This window comes from Nicotiana tomentosiformis, chromosome 3 (assembly GCF_000390325.3).
Source record: "Nicotiana tomentosiformis chromosome 3, ASM39032v3, whole genome shotgun sequence".
Classification (NCBI taxonomy): domain Eukaryota; kingdom Viridiplantae; phylum Streptophyta; class Magnoliopsida; order Solanales; family Solanaceae; genus Nicotiana; species Nicotiana tomentosiformis.
The window spans coordinates 65,371,993-65,377,860 of NC_090814.1; the positions used below are offsets into that span (position 1 = coordinate 65,371,993).

Here is a 5,868-nt window from a genome sequence, read left to right on the forward strand (position 1 = left end):
CGGATTACTCCTTTTTGAGTCGGATTTCATCTCGGGAGACCAACTTCCAGCATTCCTGCAATTTTGCATAATTTTATTAGTTTCGGGAACACAATTGAATGATTTTAGACTAAAACTAAAGCTAAAAGGTATTAATAAGCAGTCAAAATCCCCACTTATCAGTATGCTCTGTATATTCTTGATCGAGCTGGTCTTATTGGTTGCAAGCCAATTGTTACTATCTTTTTCTACTTCTTTGGATTTTTCAGTTTTCACTCCAGTTGACAGCTCCCTTTATCGCAGTTTGGTTGGTGCTTTGCAATATCTAACATTAACGCATCCAGATATTTCTTATGTTGTTAATAGTGTCAGTCAACATATGCAGTCCCCTCAACCGCATCATTTTTCAGCAGTCAAACGCATTTTAAGGTATGTTGCTGGTACATTGCATCACATACTTTTGCTACCTCCTTTAAATGCTATCTTAATGCTGATTGGGCTAGTTGTCATGATACCCGACGCTCTACCTCTGGATAAGAGTGGCATGTGGGTCGAGCCCGGTCCTAAATGGGCTTCACGGGCTCGATCCTAAGTGGGCCGGTCCTAAGTGATCCCGGACTTCGCGGACTTTTTATTGGAACCGACTCGGAACCGGGACTACGAACTACCGGTCCCGGGCCTAAGGGGGCCAAGCGGGCCTAAGTGGACCCAACAGATACTTTCTATTTTTTAAATTTTTTTTATACAAGTTAGAGAAAAAAAATGGTAATAAAAATATCTAAGGCAATTCCTTGTAAATTATATTATAGAATTGTCACCTAAATTTTTTAATTCAAATTTAAAAACAAAAATATTGTAAAGAGATATTCAAAGCAATGCGTTAAAATATATATATATATATATATATATATATATATATATATATATATATATATATATATAGTGTAGTATATACTATATTATACTATATATACAGCTTAAGATATATAAAAAGACAAAAATATTTTAAAGAGATATTCAAAGCAATGCGTTATAATTTTATTATAGCATTAAAAAATTATGAAAATATCTTTCTTAGTCTTCCTCCCCCCTATGGAATGAGCACAATAAGGTGCTAATACCACCATTGAGAAGGAAAAAAAACTAATCAAGATGTGCCAAAATACAAGTTACATATTAATTTACATAGTATATCTTACAAATTTCATAAATCCTTCAAGGTCAGGAGGAATTTCCGCTGGTGGTGGCGTAAAAGAAGCTTGGTCATCACCGCTTCCAGGCGAAGCATCATCCTCCGCAAGTTCAGCTAGCATTTCTTCGTAAGCTTCGTCTACCTCTGGTTGTGATTCAGCAAGTCCAATTTTTTTTTCTTTTCGAACGGATCCAATCTCTGAAAAGTACTGATTTTTTCAAGCTCTCCCTCATAGACGATCTATAATCACCGAGTTGAAGTATTGCTTGACTGAAAGCGCTCTCTGATGCCACTGTTGAAGCTTGAATAGTTAAAATATCCCGGGCCATCCTTGAAAGAATTAGAAAGTATTTTTCTTTGCCTTCCACCATTCCAAAATATTAAAGGAGCCGTCGGGATTCACTTCCTCAATTCCCTGTGACAAATAAACTTCAAGCTCATTTAGTTGTGAAAAATCACTAGTACTAGAACCTTGAGAACCCCTGAACCCCGCCAAAGCACTAAGTGCTCTTACTCCCGTAGTTCTTTTAGATAATTGAGAACTAGAAGAAGAAGGAGTTGGAACATTTGGTCTAGCATGATCTAATGCAACTTGATAAGCATTATAAATTGTTTGAACATTTATTTTAATTGAGGCTATTGCGTCCGGAAGTTTAGACAACTCCTCATCTTCAAGTGCTAAACCATTATAAACAGTTTCATACCAAAATTGAGGACCTTCTAATTTCATAGTAGGATTTAACAATGCAATAACACCGTAAATAGGGGGAATAGGGAAAAAATATTTTTTAAACCTTTTTCTCATAGAATCAATAGCAAGTTGATAAATTTCCTCACCCTCTGAAAAATAATCAAATAAATCTACAAGTTCTGCAATATAAACTAAACAGTTAGAAATAGTAAGATAATATTACCCAGAAAATTCATTTGTAGCAATATAAATTTTTTCTAAAAAAGTATTTTAACATTAGCCCAATCCGCATTTGTAAGGTGCTCATCATCATCACTTACATGAGCATTAAACGTTGAGTTTATGAGGTTTCTATATTCATATGAAACAACTAAACTTTCATGCATGTAATTCCATCTAGTCGGACAAGGTTTAGGAACCTTTCTTTCTCTTAGGCCAAATTCATCGCATCTTTTAAAATATTCTCTAAGTCTACTTCTACGGTTTGAATAAAAAACGCCAATTAAGAGCCATTTTAACCTTTTCAATTTCAACATTTAAAATTCGCATACCATCACCCACAATTAAATGATAAATATGACAAATACATCTAACATGAAAAATATTACTAAATGCAGGACTTAGTGTAGTGGTAAGCAAGGCTACAACATTTGTGTCACTAGTAGCATTATCCATTAAAACTGATATTATTTTATCATTAATGCAAAAATATGTACAAATATCCGTAATCGTGCTACAAATAAACTGCCATGTGTGACGTGAATTAATTATTCTATAAGCAATAATGCGCTTTTACATTATCCAATCCTCATCAATCCAATGACTGGTAACAGTAAGGTAATCACAGTCATTACCACTTCTACCAATATCAGTTGTAATAGCAACACGATAATTTATATGAGTAAATAAATAGAGCAAATATTGTTCATATTCATGTTTATATTTATAAATATCGCTCTTTACGGTTGTGCGAGAAAAACCTTTATAAGTAGGATTATAAATTTTCTAATATAATGCACAAAGTGAGGGTTAGAAGGAAAACTATAGGGTAAGCACATAACAGTAACCATTTTTGCCAATTCTTCCTGATCTTTTTTTGGATCATAATATAAAATACCACCGGTAACAGTGTTAATTCCCGGTTGAAATTGATTTGACCTGGTACTAAGGTCAGCATGACTAGGTGCACTTGTCCCCTCGGCCAAAGCTTTCATACGAAAATATCTAGCTTTATCTTGAGGGTGTAGCAATATGTGTCTAGTCAAACTTTTCGTCCCCCTGACTTCCAACATATTTAAAAACTAACTCTTTGCCACAAGTTTTACACTTAGCCCTATTTTTTTCTCTTAGTTGAATAAAAAATGGCCAAACAACAGATGTTTTTGCCCGTTTAGAAGGTTGTCTAGAAAAAGTAGGGGCAGTAACAAGAATGTCAGACGAGGCATCATTTGGATTATTATTAGTTGGGTTAACTTCAGGAGCAGGACTAGTGGGTGTATCGTCATCCGGTTGCGTTTCATCAAAATCTATTTCTTCATTATCATTTTCATCAATAGTTGGATTACCATAAAGAGCATTCATATATTCATGGTTTAATTGTTCAGCAGGTGCAATATTATGGCAAAATTGACTCTCGGTAAATTATAATAAACTATTATCGCTATCAAGAATATTATGTGTAGGACGAGTAACAGGTTTGGGTCGGGGAGCCGAGGGAAGTGGAGGAGGAACAAATTGGCCACTAGATTCACCACTCTTGGATTTTCCTTTATTTTTACTAAATATTTTTTAAGGAATAAGCCATCTTAATTAATCAAGCAAAGTAAATAAAACAAACAAAACTCTAATATTAAAACTTAAGAGTTGGAACGAGTTTACCGAATTGACAAACAACTTGTTGAAAATTAATTATCGTTGAAGACTTCAATTCACCAACTTCATAATTTTGCACAAATTGTAACAATTAAGTAAGCAATTATAGAAGAATATTAGAGAGAGATTGAGAGAGATTGATGATTTTGTGAGAAAAATAAAAGAATGAGGGGGTATTTATAGTTGAAAATAGGAAAAAAGTATAATTATAAAAAGTTTGGGGTTAAAATAAAGTTTGGGGGGGTTAAATGACTATTTTGCAAATAGCCAACGACTATTTTGGCAGACCAAACGGCTAGTTTTTAAATGGCCAAACGGTCAAAAAAAAAATTTTAAAAAATTATCCGTTGGGCCCGGATAGGCCCGTTTAGGACCGCTTGAACCGACCCACTTCTCAGCCGGTCCCGGTCCCGGTCTCACGGGCCTCGCCTATAGGACCGGCCCACTACCTAGCCCACCTCCCCACGGTCCCGGTCCTATCCGGTTAGGAACGTTTAGGCCCACTGCCCATTTGGGCTTGCGGTCCTAGGCCGGTCCCGGTCCTAACCGGCCCACATGCCACCCTTACCTCTAGGTCTGTTTTATTTTCTGGTAATAATCTAATCTCTTGGTCTTCTAAGAAGAAACACAATGTGTCTCGTTCTAGCACAGAGGCCGAATATTGTGCCATGGCACACACTGTTGCTGATATTCTTTGGGTTCAATAGTTATTGCATGATCTTTATATTTATCTTTCGGACCCTCCTCTTGTTTATTGTGACAATATCAGTGCATTTGTACCCGACTTTGAATCCTATCTACCATTCACGGACAAAACAGTTAGCTGTTGATTTCCATTTTGTTCGTAAACGAGTTGCTTCTGGTTTTGTTTTGGTGCGCTATTTACCAACTGATCAACAACTTGCTGATATTCTTACTAAAGGTCTTGTTTCCCATAAGTTTAAACGTCTTAGAGACAATCTCCACATGCATCCATGTGTCGATTGGGGGGGCGTGTTAGAATATGATTTGTATTATACTCGTACCCATGCATTTATTTACACTGCATTAGGGAGTTGTACAATATGCTTATATTCTTGTACAAAGGACAACTTATAAATACAAAACTCTTACCTTGTTTAGGGTAAGCATAACGCTTATACCAATTCTATCATAATCATGGTAACCTTTATAGCTAAAATTTAGGAGAAAAATATTACTCCCTCCATCCTAATTTATATGAAGGTATTTGAATAGGCACGAAATCTAAGAAATAAAGAAAAATGTTTGAAACTTATGATATAAAACAAATTATATACATTTGTATGGCTAGAAATCATATGCTAAAAAAGAAAATTTAAAGTAGAACTAACTATAGAAAAGTATCATTCGTTTTGAGATTGATAGACGGAGGGAGAAAAGACTATAGAGTCCTAATTGCACTCTAATAAAATTAGCTATTTCCTTTTCTAACGTAAATCAAATTTATTTTCGTTATTATGTTAAAATCAAATTCTAATGCTTTTCATGGTTCTTTCTAAATAATATTGAAGTAATCCTTCAATGCCTCAAATTCTGACCTAGTAAGAAATTGGTTTGTCAAAACGTAAAATGTCAATATTGCTTTTTAGCTCAGTATTTCTCATATTAATCCCATTTTTCCCTAATGATTCTTGCAGTTGGAGTTCCAGTGTAAATACGAAAATGATTAAATAATTTTCAATAAACTTGTTACACACATCTGGTGGACGTGCCGGAGTGGTTATCGGGCATGACTAGAAATCATGTGGGCTCTGCCCGCGCAGGTTCGAATCCTGCCGTCCACGTCTTTTGTTTTTCATGCAACCTCCATCATGCTTTTCTTCAAATTTTCCTATTTTTAGGATGCAACACCTCCAAATAAAATCTACCTGATTAGCTGAAAACAGAGCAATACGTCAGTTCATTACTTTGAAAATAAGTACCTTTTACCAACATACATCAACTTCAGATACTTTATAAGAGTTTTAAATTGAGTTCACTATGTATAGGTACTTGAGCAACCAATAGAGCGGAGCCACTATTCCAGGGTATCAATTGACACTCTTTCATATATTGTATAACTAGGTAAAAAACAATTTCTTATTATATAGACTATTTGGTGGGTTTGCACTTT

The 5,868-nt window shown here is 35.0% G+C and overlaps 1 non-coding gene across 1 annotated transcript; it reads left to right on the plus strand.

The window, feature by feature from the left end:
* The first annotated feature begins 5,457 nt into the window (after window positions 1-5,457).
* Window positions 5,458-5,539, plus strand: TRNAS-AGA (transfer RNA serine (anticodon AGA)). Its single transcript has one exon. It is a non-coding gene; the product is annotated as a tRNA-Ser (tRNA).
* Window positions 5,540-5,868: the final 329 nt, after the last annotated feature.